At 36.8% G+C, this 16,087-nt stretch overlaps 1 long non-coding RNA gene across 1 annotated transcript in view; it reads left to right on the forward strand.

Moving 5' to 3' along the window:
• Positions 1 to 15,938, forward strand: part of LOC116514235 — a 60,622-nt gene extending 44,684 nt beyond the window's left edge. The window contains exon 4 of the long non-coding RNA XR_004256079.1: positions 15,883 to 15,938. This is a non-coding gene — a long non-coding RNA (uncharacterized LOC116514235). The remainder of the gene's footprint in view (positions 1 to 15,882) is intronic.
• Positions 15,939 to 16,087: the final 149 nt, after the last annotated feature.

Below are 16,087 nucleotides of genomic sequence, written 5' to 3' on the forward strand. Positions count from 1 at the left end.
AAGAATCGTCGCAATTCTTGCACCATTTGTTCACTTAGACATGGACTTGTATTTTTACCCCCTCACAGATGTTAAAATAATGGTGTCAACACTTTTATTTCTTCGTCCATAAGCTGAAAATTATGGCTGTTTCATAAATTGTTAACGTGCTTAGACGACGTAGGCCCAGCTGCAGAGCACATGAGTTCAGGCTTCTGCGTGGGCCTCATGTTTCACAATGACCTCAGCTTCCTCTGCTGAATGGGAACCATTGCTAGTAAGGACTTGTAAAACTGTTTTTGAAGGGTGAAGTTATGAAGAGGTGCTGCGGTGTCAAACATCTGCTTCATCCATTACACTGAAATAGCAGCAGTGAATGTACAGTAGGGCAAGGACCATCAATAAATTAAAACTCTCTTGTGGCCACACTTTCTTCGTTCAGTTGAGCTGCTTGGGGTTTGTGCCAATTCTATGCTAAGAAACAGGCACTAAATAAGAAAATAGAACTTTCTTCGGCTTGGAATCTCTGCCTGGATTTGAAAGAGCCAACGTTTTCCTTCTCTGTTCACCTAAAAATAGTTGGCACTTATACATATTCCTAGTAAGATAATGACCACATAGTGATTTTTTAAAAAAAATAATAATATAATAGTTTGGTGATATGCATCCATTTTTTCACTTATTACCAATTATGTTTTTCCAAGTGTAAATTTATCAGTTTTCTTTCACTAGTGCTCAGCCCAAATTCACTGGGAGAAGCAGTGATCAGAGGCATCACTCCAGTGGTGGGTTTCAAAAATTGTTCGAACCTACTCTGTGGGTGTGGTGTCCTTTGTTGGAGTGGCTTGCCGCCCATGTGACTGGACAGGAGTGGCTTGCTGCCCATGTGACCGGATGGGAGTGGCTTGCTGCCCATGTGACCGGATATGAAGATGCCGACGACACTTGTCAGAACCACCATAAATTACCCCACACACAGCACTGGCTTGCATAGGAATATGATGTAAACTTGTTTTTTAAAAGGCATCTTTGGTTTCAACACACGCAATGTTCTGATTGCACCACAAACGCAGTAGTCATCCTTACCTTTCACAGAGGCACTGAGTTTTATAAATATGAGCATGACAGTGTAGAATAATCATATCCAAGGACCAGTGGTGGGTTTCAAAAAATTTTGGAACCTCTTCTGTAGGTGTGGCCTGCTTTCCGGGTCCACTGGTGGAACCTCTTCTAACTGGTTCGGTAGATTTGACGAACGGGTTCTACCGAATAGGTGCGAACTGGTAGGAACCAACCTCTGCATCAATTTGGTGATATTGTGGTAGATGGTAATTTTGTAGAAATACCCACTTGTTCCTTTCAGTGAAAAGTCATTTCACCATTTTACCATGAATGTGTATGTGGATGGATGGATGGATGGATGGATGGATGGATGGATGGATGGATGGATAGATAGATAGATAGATAGATAGATAGATAGATAGATAGATAGATAGATAGATAGATAGATAGAGATAGATAGATAATAGAGAAAGAGACAGACAGACATGGATTAAGTACTATATGAAACCATAATTACAAATGCATACATCAACAAAGCCCTTAAAACTTGGCTGTTCCGACAGACCTGGGGCTGACGAGTTCCCGTCCCTGCTCAAATTGTGTGCTTGTTGATTGTTTTTAAATTGTTGTAGTTGTTTGTCCATTGTTTTTCCTCCTGTTTGTATCTCCAACCCCTTACTTTGGTTTGTGAGCCGCCCTGAGTCCCTCTGGGAATAGGGCGGCATAGAAATGCAATAAATCAAATCAAATGAAATCAAATCAACACTGTGCCTTCCTCTAACTGCTATGGAAGATAACACTTAGGAGAAGTAGAATGAAAGGTATAGATTCAAGTTGGCCGATAATTTTAATAGTGACCAGAAACAGTGAAACTATTTTTGTGCAGGAAGAAAAATTAAATGCAAAAAAATAATAATAATCCTAATGATATACTACGCTAATGAATGGATCCATTATTCATACTGATCATGGTAGATTATTTGCTTTTTCACATAAAGGTACATTGTCTAGCATTCTGTACTTAAAATGACCGTGTAAGTGATTGTATGAAAGAATCCTACCTGAGATCTTTCCGTCAGAGCACATTACACTCGACAAGGCATCTTGTCTGATTTATGATATCTATATTCTATCAAGACTTGTTGGTGGTACTTACTGCTTTCCCTATGAAAAAAAAAATGTCACACAAAACTGAAATAGAATCTTTCTCTACAATATGGAATGTTTTTTGAGATCCAAACATTTCTCTTTGTTGAAGTGAACAAGGGCTTGTATTTCAGTCTTTTCTCTTTTTTTTTAAAAAAAAAAAACTTGGTTAATAGGACTGATACATTTTGTGGGAACGTTTAAAAACTTTTCTTAGGGATAAGTAATCATGCACGTCTAAACAGAACAAAATGTGAAAGTCAGAAAACCATAAAATGTATATACTCCGATATACTATATACAAACCAAATGGAAAATATTGCTTATAGGTTTTTGTTACGGGTTGAGGTTTACTAGATCATGCAATAATTTAACACATCCATTTCATATTATCTTCTTCTAAACAAGAAAAGTATCGAAGACTTTAAAATAGAGTTTGTTGACCCAAACCTAAACTGACTATCTCATGAGAGATTACTTATGGAAACTTGTAAGTAAGCCTGTTTTATGATCCATTGGACAGTACTGAAGAAATCCATTCTGCAAAAGATGGATACAACAATTACAAGCAGGTGAGCAAATTGTATAACCCAAAGCAAGATAGGCCCAAGGGATCCAGGACAAACCACCCTGACATACAACTGGAATCTGTACAACATCTGGAATTGTGTAGCCCTTCAGGCAAAAGACATTTTCAAAACCCCAAGGAACAACCCAACTTATCAAGCTTGTAAGATCCATAAAAAAAAATACTTTCTCGAGAGATGCTTAATATTGGCAAATCCATTCTGTTCTCATAACCTTCTCATTATATTATAACAAGTACAAATTAATAGAGGCAAAACTGTAATTCGGTACAAGTAAAATGTGTGTATTTTTGGATAAGACAAATATCAAATAATATCAATGTAATTATCAAATGTATCCAGTTTATATTAAGCAGCTTTAGACACACACACAGAGAGAAATATCTATCTCTATCTCTATCTCTATCTCTATCTCTATCTCTATCTCTATCTCTATCTATATCTATATCTATATCTATATCTATATCTATATCTATATCTATATCTATATCTATATCTATATCATCTATATCTATATCATCTATATCATCTATATCTATATCATCTATATCTATATCTATAGTCTTTCGGGATTGGGCGGCTTATAAATAATATTAAACTTACAAACTTACAAACTTACAAACTTACAAACTTACAAACTTACAAACTTACAAACTTACAAACTTACAAACTAACTTACAAACTTACAAACTTACAAACTCTCTCTCTCTCTCTCTCTCTCTCTCTCTCTCTCTATCTCTATCTCTATCTATCTATCTATCTATCTATCTATCTATCTATCTATCATCTATCTATCTATCTATCTATCTGCAAATGTGTGTGATTCTTTGTTTAGACAACCAATTCATTACTCCTGGTATTTATTAATGTGTCAACAGGAGTCATGTCAAGGGTTTCTTTGTAAGAAAAAGGAGTGGGCAAAACTTAGAACTTGAGAACCTGCACTTAACGATGTGCAGAATGGCTATAATTTGAGTGAAGCCCTCAAAGTATTTAGCTCATTAAGCTTTCAACTCTAGCATCTGAAAAAGGGGAGGCTAGTGAATACAGAAATTATTTCACTTAACCCTGAACTGTTTCTGTTGGTCCTTTGAACATCCTCCCAACATTCATATTCTTACACACACAAATACAATTCCTTGACTAGCTGTAGTTAGGTCCTCTGTTTTGCTTTTTCACTTAAAAGGCAGCACCTCCAGCAAAAGAATACCCCCTAGCTTCCTTTGGCACACAGATGCAGTACTGAATCAAAGGGACAAGGGCCACCTATTGAATCTTTAACAAGGTTCCCTGCAGCCCACAGCAAGGAACAGTACAGCTGCTACCTGACTTACGTCTTCCTTCAGCCTCGCATCTCAAAGCACTCAGTAAACGTTAACTAGCTACACCTTTCAACACTGGCATCTTAGATGATTCATGCCATTCCATTCCCATAGACCAATAAACTTGGGGGCAGAAGAAAGGCAGGGATTTTCTAAAAAATAATCTATCTTGTTGAAGTTAATTAAATATGAACGCAGAATGATGAGCTAGCTCAGTGGTTCCCAAACTTGGCAACTTTAAGACTTGTGGACTTCAACTCCCAGAATTCTGGGAGTTGAAGTCCACAAGTCTTAAAGTTGTCAAGTTTGGGAACCACTGAGCTAGAATTTCCTTAGATTTCCCTTTAAAGAAAAGTGATTTCTTTTCCTATAGGACATTATTTAAGTTCAGCCTATCTGTCCTAGATCTTGCGTATTATGTATTTGATGTCTTGGCAAATATTTAGGCCAGGAGTAGTCAACCTTTATATACCTACCGCCCACTTTTGTATCTCTGTTAGTAGTAAAACTTTCTAACCGCCCACCGGTTCCACAGTAATGGTGATTTATAAAGTAGGGAAGTAACTTTACTTTATAAAATTTATAAAGCAGAGTTACAGCAAAACCCTACCGCCCACCATGAAAGCTGGAATGCCCACTAGTGGGCGATAGGGACCAGGTTGACTACAACTGATTTAGGCAATAAAATATTTACATTAGACTTTTTATTTTTGTATTTGCATCTGGGTTCAAAGGTTAAGCTTTGTACATAGAGCAACTTGGTGTAATGATTAATGTATCAAGCTAAAAACCAGAACACTATGAGTTCTAGTCCCACCTTGCCAGCTGATTGACTTTGGTCCAGCCTTTTGGCTGTAGAAATATGAAAGTGATTTTTTTTAAAGTCCCCAGAATAGCAATAGCAGTTAGACTTATATACCGCTTCATAAGGCTTTCAGCCCTCTCTAAGTGGTTTACAGAGTCAGCATATTGCCCCCACAGTCTGGGTCCTCATTTCACCCACCTCGGAAGGATGGGAGGCTGAGTCAACCTTGAGCCGATGAGATTTGAACAGCCGAACTGCAGAACTGCAGTCAGCTGAAGTAGCCTGCAGTGCTGCATTTAACCACTGCGTCACCTTGGCTCTTGGTCTAAAATGCAAATCATCATGAGTGCTGCACTAAAAGACTCATAGGCCAAAAAGTTTAGTGAATCAAAAATGAAAAGAAGTAAAGAGTATGCCTTTAAATTTATTTTTCCCCCAAAATAGTTGCTTGAAAAGTGGAATACCAACATTTGATTTTATTACTACATTGATCAATATTCTTTCCTTCTCCCAGTAGAAAGATCTTCCCTGCTCTCTCTCTCTCTCTCTCGCTCTCTTTTCCACATCTTGCCTAACGGAGAAGTCTTATATCAGAGTGGTCCTTCTTGTCTGCCTCCTTTTTTCTTCCCATAGCATCAGTGGTGGGTTTCAAAAATTGTTCGAACCTACTCTGTGGGTGTGGCCTCCTTTGTGGGAGTGGCTTGCCTCCCATGTGACCGGATGGGAGTGGCTTGCCGCTCATGTGACCGGATATGAAGATGCCGACGACACTTGTCAGAACCACCTTAAATGACCTCACACACAGCACTGGCATGCATAAGAATATGATGCAAACTTGTTTTTTAAAAGGCATCTTTGGTTTGCGTTAAAACAACTTCAACACACGCAATGTTCTGATTGCAGCACAAACGCAGTAGTCATCCTTACCTTACACAGAAGCACTGAGTTTTATAAATAGGAGCATGATAGTGTAGAATAATCATATCCAAGGACCAGTGGTGGGTTTCAAAAAATGTCGGAACCGCTTCTGTAGGTGTGGCCTGCTTTCCGGGTCCACTGGTGGAACCTCTTCTAACCGGTTCGGTAGATTTGATGGACGGTTCTACTGAATAGGTGTGAACTGGTAGGAACCCACCTCTGCATAGTATCCTAGGTTGTGTTTCCTGCTCACACTTTACTTCCCTGATGCCTCTGGCCTAAAAGCCTGGTGCCATCTCAGAAGCAATGCCTATTGTAGAGCATGAGAGTTGATGAGGGCTCATGCATGGCAACATGCTGGGCATAAAAAGTCTTGGGGCACTGAGAGGAACTGATTTGGCTGGACAGCTGTCACTATTGCTGGGACCCTGTGATTTTGGACAAGACAAGTTGTGACGCTACAAGTGCCTGCTGCTCTTTGTCAAACATAACTTGTGAATCATCTGATGGTAGAAAGGCCCACAATATGAAACCTACAGTGGAGAAGGCTTATTAACTTGCCCATACATGATGAATCTTCTAAGGAAAGGAACCAATCTCCCTTGTCCAATGTTGGTCTCTAGATGACCAAGCTGAACAAGTAGATGAATTGAATTGCCTGATATATCCCAGTCCTGCACTTTGTAGGACTTTAAAAGTAATGAACTACTTTGAATGGGCTCTGGAGCCTTGCTAGTAGCTGGTGGAACTAATATAATTTAATATAGGTGTGATTCTCCACTCATGGTATTGTCCTGGCAACAATCTGGCCAATGTGTTTTGCACCAGGTACATTATTTGAGTGCAAATAGCAATGTGATGCAAAGCACATTGTAATATTTATTTGAAAGCACATTGTAATACTTAATATCAATGCCTACAGACCAGAGGTTGGTTCCTACCAGTTCGCACCTATTCGGTAGAACCGGCTCATCAAATCTACCGAACCGGTTAGAAGAGGTTCTACCAGTGGACCCGGAAAACAGGCCACACCTACAGAAGAGGTTCCAAAAATTTTTGAAACCCACCACTGGTCCTTGGATATGATTATTCTACACTATAATGCTCATATTTATAAAACTCAGTGCTTCTGTGAAAGGTAAGGATGACTACTGCGTTTGTGGTGCAATCCGAACATTGCGTGTGTTGAAGTTGTTTTAATGCAAACCAAAGATGCCTTTTAAAAAACAAGTTGACATCCTATTCTTATGCATGCCAGTGCTGCGTGTGAGGTAATTTAAGGTGGTTCTGACAAGCGTCATCGGCATCTTCATATCCGGTCACATGGGTGGCAAGCCACTCCCATCCGGTCACATGGGCAGCAAGCCACTCCCACAAAAGAGGCCACACCCACAGAGTAGGTTCAAACAATTTTTGAAACCCACCATTGCTACAGACAATTCAACATTGCAGTTCAACATTGCATAGGATCATTGACTTGGTCTAGGAAAGCAAATATACTTTAATTGAGTCATAGCAGCACCTGGTTTCATGTAATTGTTGTGCAACAATGGAAACAGCTCTGAGTTACTTAGTGTCTTGTTGCTTCTGCCCTGTGGTCATCTAGTTTTTTTGCAGCACAGATCTGGTAGACCTAACACATAGAACTGTGCAGCTGATACATATATTTGATGTGCTTCAAAAACAAAGCAATCACAGAAATGAACATACAGTTATAAAAATTAAAAATAAGCATTGCCCTGGGTGCAGACCTAATTAGAGTATTACAAGAAGGTTGTCCAGCAACACGATAGAGCCAAGACATATATTTATTTGTTTGTTCTGTGAATTATGTGCTGGGTTCAAAGCAGATTTCTCCAACCTGGTATCTTCCAGATGTGTTGGGATTAAAAATGCCAGAATACACAGCCAGAGTGAAAGTTGTATTCCCAACACATCTGCCTGACAAGGATTGGGGAAATCTGGTTGCTAAAATTGTTCAGCTTATTTCAAAAAGCAATGTATTATGAAATTACCCCAACCAGATGTAATCTCTGCACTGGAGGCAGTTTATGTCTGATTATTCCAGGGATGGGCAGTGTGAGATATTTGGGGTCTAGATGATCTGTGGATTAATCTCTGAGAAAAGATATTCTTACATTGTTTGAAATGAAATATAACATGGAAACTATGAAATCAATCACACGGGGAATTTTTTTTGGACATTGTAAGACTGTGTTTGAAATAGAATTGTGTACAAATGACAAATTTGTGATTGCAAAAATGTATACGTTTTTATCGAAATTTGAAATAGAAAAAGGGCAAGTGAAAGAACGTATGATAAAATGAGCTAAATATTGTTTATACTATACAGATGGAGCAATGGAAAATATGTGATTGAAATTTACATTATGTTATAATCTTAAAGATATTTTTTTATAATATTATGTACCATTTATATACTGTATGTCACCAGAGAAATTGTCTAGAATGTATAAAGCTCTTAAAGGCATTTTAAATTCATGTTGGGAATGTGAACAATACGAAAAGACTTTTTCTCATGTTTGATGAATATGTAAAAAAATTTTAAAACATTCTGGATTCCATTACACATACTGAGAGTTTTAAAGATTAATATACAATTAAGACCAGATGCTTTTCCTTTGGGATTGATGGGCAAATAGTTGGATAAAAGTCATGGAATTTTGCTTTTGTATATGATAACTGCAGCAGTATTTTTATATGCAACAAAGATGGAAAGATTCGGCTTTACCCACAACGGATGAATGTTTGCAAAGAATGGAACTTGCTAAGATGTTTAAATTGACTTATTTGATCAGAAAAAAGGCTGTATCTTTGTTTATTGATGATTGGAACCTGCCTTATGGACTTTTTAAGTAAAGCAAGAAAAAATGAACTTATGATTTATGGTTATGATAATTACCTAGGTTACATTATAGAAAGTGATGTAACCATGGAGTAAGAAGTAAATTCATAACCATACTTGTAACTGCTGTAAAGAAGATTGGAAGCAACTTTTTTGAACCTTTTAACTTCCTTTTCTATTTTTCCTCCTTTCTTGCACCTTTAACTTTCTACTTTATTTCTTTTCTTTCCTTTATATTAGTTTGTATTATCTTCATTTTTTTTTCCAGTACAGAAGCCTGCTATGGTTTGGGAACAAGTAAGATACTGTGAAAAATCTTGAAAATTATTATATATAACAGGGATGTGGTGGCTCAGTGGCTAAGATACTGAGCTTGTCGGTCAGAAAGGTCGGCAGTTCAAATCCCTAGTGCCATGTAACAGAGTGAGCTCCCATTATTTGCCCCAGCTTCTTCCAACTTAGCAGTTTGAAAGCATGTTAAAATGCAAGTAGAAAAATAGGAACCACCTTTGGTGGGAAAGTAACAGCATTCCATGTGCCTTCAGCATTTAGTCATGCTGGCCACATGACTATAGAGATGTCTTTGGACAGCTCTGGCTCTTTGGTTTTGAAACGGAGATAAGCACCGCCCCCATAGAGTCCAGAACAACTAACACATATGTGCGAGGGGAACTTTTATCTATATATTTACCTATTTATCTTTACACAGACACACACACACACATCACTCAAGTTTAGGAAGTGGAATATATTAACAATGTGGAATATATTAACAATGGCTCCAATCCACCATGAAGAGCCGAGGTGGTGCAGTGGTTAGGGTGCAGTACTGCAGGCCACTTCAGCTGACTGTTATCTGCAGTTCAGCGGTTCTAATCTCACTGGCTCAAGGTTGACTCAGGCTTCCATCCTTCCGAGGTGGGTGAAATGAGGACCCAGACTGTGGGGGCGATATGCTGACTCTGAAAACCGCTTAGAGAGGGCTGAAAGCCCTATGAAGCGGTATATAAGTCTAACTGCTATTGCTATTGCTATAAGGACCACAGAGTCAACAAAGTCTGTTAACTACTATAACTAGTTGGAAAGAATAACTAAGGAAAGAGGACTTTTGAATATTCCCTCATATTAATTTGAGAGAGGAGATTTTTAAGTATTTAAATCTGTAGGGACGGGTTAAATAAAACCATGTTAGAACCAAATCAAAATGATAAAAATAAAGCAGAAGCATAAAAATAAATTTCTTTCTTATAGAACTGGTTTTTTTTCTACATTTGCCTGTGAACTTTCAAAAGAATAAATCTTTTTACACCAGTCACAGAGTTAGAATAAAGACTGCTATGCTAATAAGTAGTAGCAAGAGGTTAAAGATCTGCTTAGTAAACATAGTGTGATTTCCTTCACAAAGCAATTTTATCATAAGGGAATGAGTTCACAATAGGAGCATAGATCAAGCATATTTATCAAGACATCTGCCCTCCTTGCAGATAGAACCTACTGCTTTTCTTTGTTGTTTAACACACATACTCACAGAGAGAGAGAGAAAGAGAGAGAATGAGAATATTCATATTATGTAAATCTCTGGAGGTAAAAAGCATTACAATTTTGTAAAATGGACTGTCATCTCAGCAGCCTGCTTAGCATATGCGTAATTAAGACAGAATATATGGTATTGTCCCAATTTTCATCTGGTTTTTTTTTGCTGATAGTTTACAGGTTATGGAGTCAGTACATTGCAGATTTTAGACACAATACATGAAACTCAGTATTTCAAATGCCCGGCTCTCTTACCACAACTTTTCAATTTGTGACCTACCAAACATATTTTGCCAATTATGAATTGTGGTGTGCGCCAAAGAGTTAAACATTCATCTGCCCCAATTTTCAAAGTTCTATACCGAGAGCAAAAGCATGACGTTTAAACACCGATGGATTTTATTGCAACAATAGGATATAATAGTAATAGTAATAATGAAAATAAAAATGAGAAGGTGAAGATCTTGTGGAACTTCCTAATGCAAACGGATCGTCATTTGGAGCGCAACACACCGGATATCACAGTCGTCGAAAACCAAAGTGTAAATTGATTAATATTGCTATTCCAGGAAATGCCGAAGAAAAAGAACTAGAAAAAAAATAATGAAATATCGCGATCTGGCTATCGAAACTATGCGAGTATGGATGAAACATGTGACAGTGCTACCCATTGTCATCGGGGCTTTCCGCACCATGTCCAAGAATTTTACAAAATACATCAAGAAATTACACTACCTCACATCCTAGCATCGCTCCTAATTCTTCCTTTTGTTTAGTATTCATATTTATAGCTAATATTTTTGTTTTCCCTAAATTTATTTTAAAACCAGACACTTGACCATATTGATTAATCGTATTCATTAAGACCATACTGGATTCCTACAGTTGTTCCAATATTATGACCAAATCATCCGCAAAAGCGCGGACTCTGTGTTCTTGCTGCCTAATCTTTATCCCTTTTAGACCATCCAAGCCCCGTATTTTATTCAACAATACTTCCAAAGTTATAATAAACAATAATGGGGACAAAGGACAGCCCTGTCTTGTACCTTTTCCAATTTGAAAAGAGTCTGTTAAACTTCCATTGACTATGATTTGTGCTGTTTGCTGTTGGTATATTGCTTTAATTGACTGTAAAAAATTATCTCCTATCTGCATTTTTTGCAATATCTTCAGCAGAAATTGCCAGTTAACTCGATCAAAGGCTCGATCAAACATCATACATTTTAAGATACTCAGTCGATACCTAGGATGCTGGCATAAACCCCTATCAACCATCAGTGCCAGTCAATAATATTTGTGATACATTTTTAAATGTTCAGTTGACTGAGCTCACGTTTAATGAATAAAAGGCAACTTTGTCAAAAAATAAAGAAGCGATGTAGTGGACAAATTAAAGATGAGTAAAATCCCAAAAGTGTTATGAGTCTATCAGACAAACTCTTTGCATAGCCCACCAGATGGAAGAGACCAACATAAGACAAGGAATCAAGAAGATTATGCAAACACATAATGTCATCATGACAAAGCAAAGCTAATCAGTCAACATAGATTTTCTCTATCAACTTCAAGACTAAATGGACATTGCTGTGGATCAATGAAGACGGGCTACTGTAGTATTTGAATTCAATATCATGGAATGAAAACAAGGATGAGGAATTGGATCTGATTCAGACGGGCTGCGAGTAAACGGATAAGCAACTTCTCAGAGACTATGAACTCAAACTCCTTATCATTGAACAAATATAACAAGCCATGTGATGATGTGGTGATGTCATTAAATAAGCATAGCTAAAACGTTTCAGCCTGTTCTCGACACCTGGGAAGGTTTTAAAGAGAGCAAATTGGGTAGGAGACCTTTCAGAGGCAAAACGTTAGCATTCCCCCCATTAAAAATACGAGTTCCCCAGAAGCAGCATAATATTAGAACATTGAAATTCTGCAGTAGGAGGCACATGTGGTGCTGGAGGCCATGGTTTAACCCAAACTTGTGATGGAGGTCTCACTGAGATTGTGTTTTAATCATATAAGAAGCTATTCTAATCTAAATCTCTTCTTGCACTGAGGGAAAAAAAAACACCAGGGAATGCATGAACATGGAGATCTTCCTCTCTTATTCTGCATTCCATGAGTTAAGAAGCAGCAAACTAGGATTTCTTTATTTCTTGCCTGAATTGAGTAGCATTCTCTATAGTGGAGAATTGTTCTTGCATCTATTTCAACAAGGCACAAAGACCTGATCATCATACATATCTGTTGTGACTCAGCAGAAGTTTGCTGTGAGTTGAGTCAAGATGCAGGAATAACAATGCAGCTGGGGCTCGTGAGTGTGGTCTTCTGGAGATAAAAGGACTGATGGTAACTCGCCCTGGTTGCAGAAGTCAACGTTCGTCGTTCGTTTGTGGTTCATGGTTCACCGGTCGTGGTTTGTTTGTGAGAGGCACTTGGATAAGTGATTTGCTTTCTGTAACCCTGATTCAAAGAGACACTTGGAGAAGTGATTTGCTTTCTAAGAGATCTTTGTTTTTGCATTCTGTTATCTTCTTGCCAGAGACTTTATTTATGTTTATTTTGGGCTTGCAGCCAGTGTGAGCCGAGACTGATAAAGTTATTTCCTTTTAAGTCTGTCTGCCTGTCGTCTGTGAACGAGCGAAGAAGGGGGGTCAGAACACATATCCATAAGTCACATATCATTTTCCTAAAAATTCACTATATAAATTGATAGCAAATGTAAATAAGTTGGAACTGTCGTATAATGTCAAGACGGCGCTACACAAAATATTTCTCAATCTTGAGAAAGTACAGGTAGTCCTCGACTTACAACTGTTCATTTAGCAACTATTCAAAGTTATGACAGCACTGGAAAAAGTGACTTATAGTCATTTTTCATTCTTATGTTGGATTCAATTATGGTCGTGAGTCCAGGATTACCTGTAAAAAGCATGCGAAAGAAATTAAAAACAAATCTCCATTGACTTAGTTAGGCATAAGTTGATGACTTTGAGTGACTTTCAAAATACTGCTACAGCATTAAAGTACTTCTAAGACCCATAGTAACTCATGTTTCTTAACCTTATCTAACTTGAAGGGATAACATCATTACCTTTAGAATTCTGTCATTACAGCATTATGGGAAATAGGTTATTTTAGTTTCAAATAAAGATTAGATGCAAATTGAAAGGAAAGGTTTATTCTCAGAGGCAACAGTTTACTTGAGTTGGTGGTGAAAACTTTCTGAAATGAATCTTTTTAAAGCACAAATCTAAAACAGATTTGCTTACTCGTTGTCAAAAGAAAGATGAATTAAGCAGACAGTTTTCTTTCATGGCTGACTACATTATTAAACTTACAATGATATTGTAGTAATAATTGAAATATATTATAATAGATAGACTACAAAAGACCTGGAGGTTTTGTAAGACAGAAATATGAGTAACATTTCTGGCACTGATCCAAACTTTCTGGATTAGATTTCAACATCTTTGGGTCTGCCAATCTAAACCCAGAGTGTGGGAAACCTGTAAAACGCATTTTCTTCTGCGATTATAATTACTTCCGCTTTCAGATCAAGTTGCAAAATTCTTAGGATGGTATTTATTGTGATATTTCAGCACCTTGGTTGCTGAATCTAATATAATTTATAAACAGAGATAAACACAAAATAATTTAGGATACAAAAAGTTTATTTCAATATACACGTGGCAAATGTAGTCCTACTTCTGCTAAGACCAGCTAATTGTTTCTTTGTTGTTTTTTTTCAGAATTTATATGCCTAAATTAATTTGATTTAATGTTTCAGTTTCTTCAAATGGCCTTCTGGAAGGCATGTACAATGAATACTCCTCATCTGCCAGACTTTATTCTGTACCATTATTGTTTTAAGGTGTCTTCTTTGTGAAAGATCACCTAGGATTAATCCAGTTTAAAAATAGACAAAGATGTATGCCAAGCTTATTTTGTTTTTTGTTTTTAAAAGTCTTAAGCTTTTTTGTTACTTGAAGGTTCGTTGAATTACAGATTTTTATTTTAAATTACTAATGTACAGGGTGGGGAATCAACAAGATTTTTTGTCTGTTATTTGACTCCTTATAAAAGTTGTATTTATTTTCTTTAAATGATATAACCCATTTTATATGAAAAGCTAATAAAAAGTATGATTCTATTATATATCCTAGAAAAGAATGCAAGTTTTCCTTTAATTTCCTCTTAACTTTTAAATTAAGCAGATTCTGCAAGAAAATATATGAGGATTATCTTTTCCTTAAAGAGATACTTTTGGATATTTCAGCCTTCTAGTTATCATTTCAGAGGGAAATCATGAGCTGTCAATTTAAATTGGTTTCATTATTCTCTAGGTAAAGTTTTCAACATAAAATGAAGAGTCACAATTCAAACTTTTAAACAATTCACATATTTACATCAATTTTTAAAAGGTTTTATAACTAATGAACTCAGATTTCTTTTGGCATAGCATAAAATCCATTTGTACAGTTTTTAATTAAGGATGCAGTCTATGCAATTAAAATTAAGGGTAGAGACTTTATCAGTTCTCCTAAGAGAACCCCAGTCGAAAAAATTATGTTAATGTTGTATGTCCTAAAAGCATTCTCTGAAAGTTAGAAACATATTAAGAGAAATTATTCTTGCCACACAAAAAGGATTTATTTAAGGTTAATAACTAGGAGTTTTTAATTTTGAAATGCTAGGATCTCATTTATCACTCTTTTTTCACTGTTGTGAAAGTTATATTTTTTTTTTTAAAAAAAGGAAAGGAAACCAGTTATTCAGCCACGTCCATAGTCTTTACAAATGGTAGATTGCATATGTAGACAAGGGAATGCTTAGTGTGAATATTTAGATTTTTGGTGCCATTATTTGGAAAATTACCACAGTTTTATGATGAACTGATTAATATTGCATTTGGAATAATGAGTATGATGCATATGTAAAACTACAAGTAAATGCCAAAAAGGGAATTTGGTTGCAGACATAAATGTAGGTACATGTACATAATAAATTCATGCAAAATGTAACTTCATTTCCAGATCAGTTACGGGTGATTTACATCTATGCAGTTTGCTTGGTATGATATAGATGTGGTTTACCATTACATCCATCTTATTTTTTTTCTAATTGGACATTCGACCCTGTAATCCCGGATTTTAAATATAAACTATAAACCAAACACTTTATCTTTGTGAATAAACCACTGTTGGTTAAAAGCTGCTATCTAAAGTTTTATTTATTAAAAACATGGTATTCTTGTCACTCAAATAGTATACAGTTACTGTAAGAATGAAATATACTCTCTCATATGGAATTGTCCCATTGTTTCTAGAAGTTTCTAGAGCCGAGGTGGCACAGTGGTTAAATGCAGCACTGCAGGCTACTTCAGCTGACTGCAGTTCTGCAGTTCGGCTGTTCAAATCTCACCGGCTCAGGGTTGACTCACCCTTCCATCCTTCCGAGGTGGGTAAAATGAGGACCCGGATTGTTGGGGGCGATATGCTGACTCTGTAAACCGCTTAGAGAGGGCTGAAAGCCCTATGAAGCGGTATATAAGTCTAACTGCTATTGCTATTGCTAAGTTACAGTTTAGTTAAAAATAATGCTACTGTCAACTGTTATTGTAATTACATCTATACTTTCATATATACTTTTCAGATTCATATTCAGATGTGTTTCCCAGTCTCTACCAAGAAAGAGTATGCAGGTAAGATTAATATACATCTTAAAATGAAAAAGAAAGAAAGTAATTGCGGAAAGATGGTTTAAGTTAGGCTTGCTTCGGGCTGGATCCAGGAGCTTTCACTTTTCTTTTATATTAGAAAATGTAATAAAAGTGTTTAGAAAGGTAACAGGGGACCAG

This window comes from Thamnophis elegans, chromosome 10 (genome assembly GCF_009769535.1).
Source record: "Thamnophis elegans isolate rThaEle1 chromosome 10, rThaEle1.pri, whole genome shotgun sequence".
Lineage (NCBI taxonomy): Eukaryota > Metazoa > Chordata > Lepidosauria > Squamata > Colubridae > Thamnophis > Thamnophis elegans.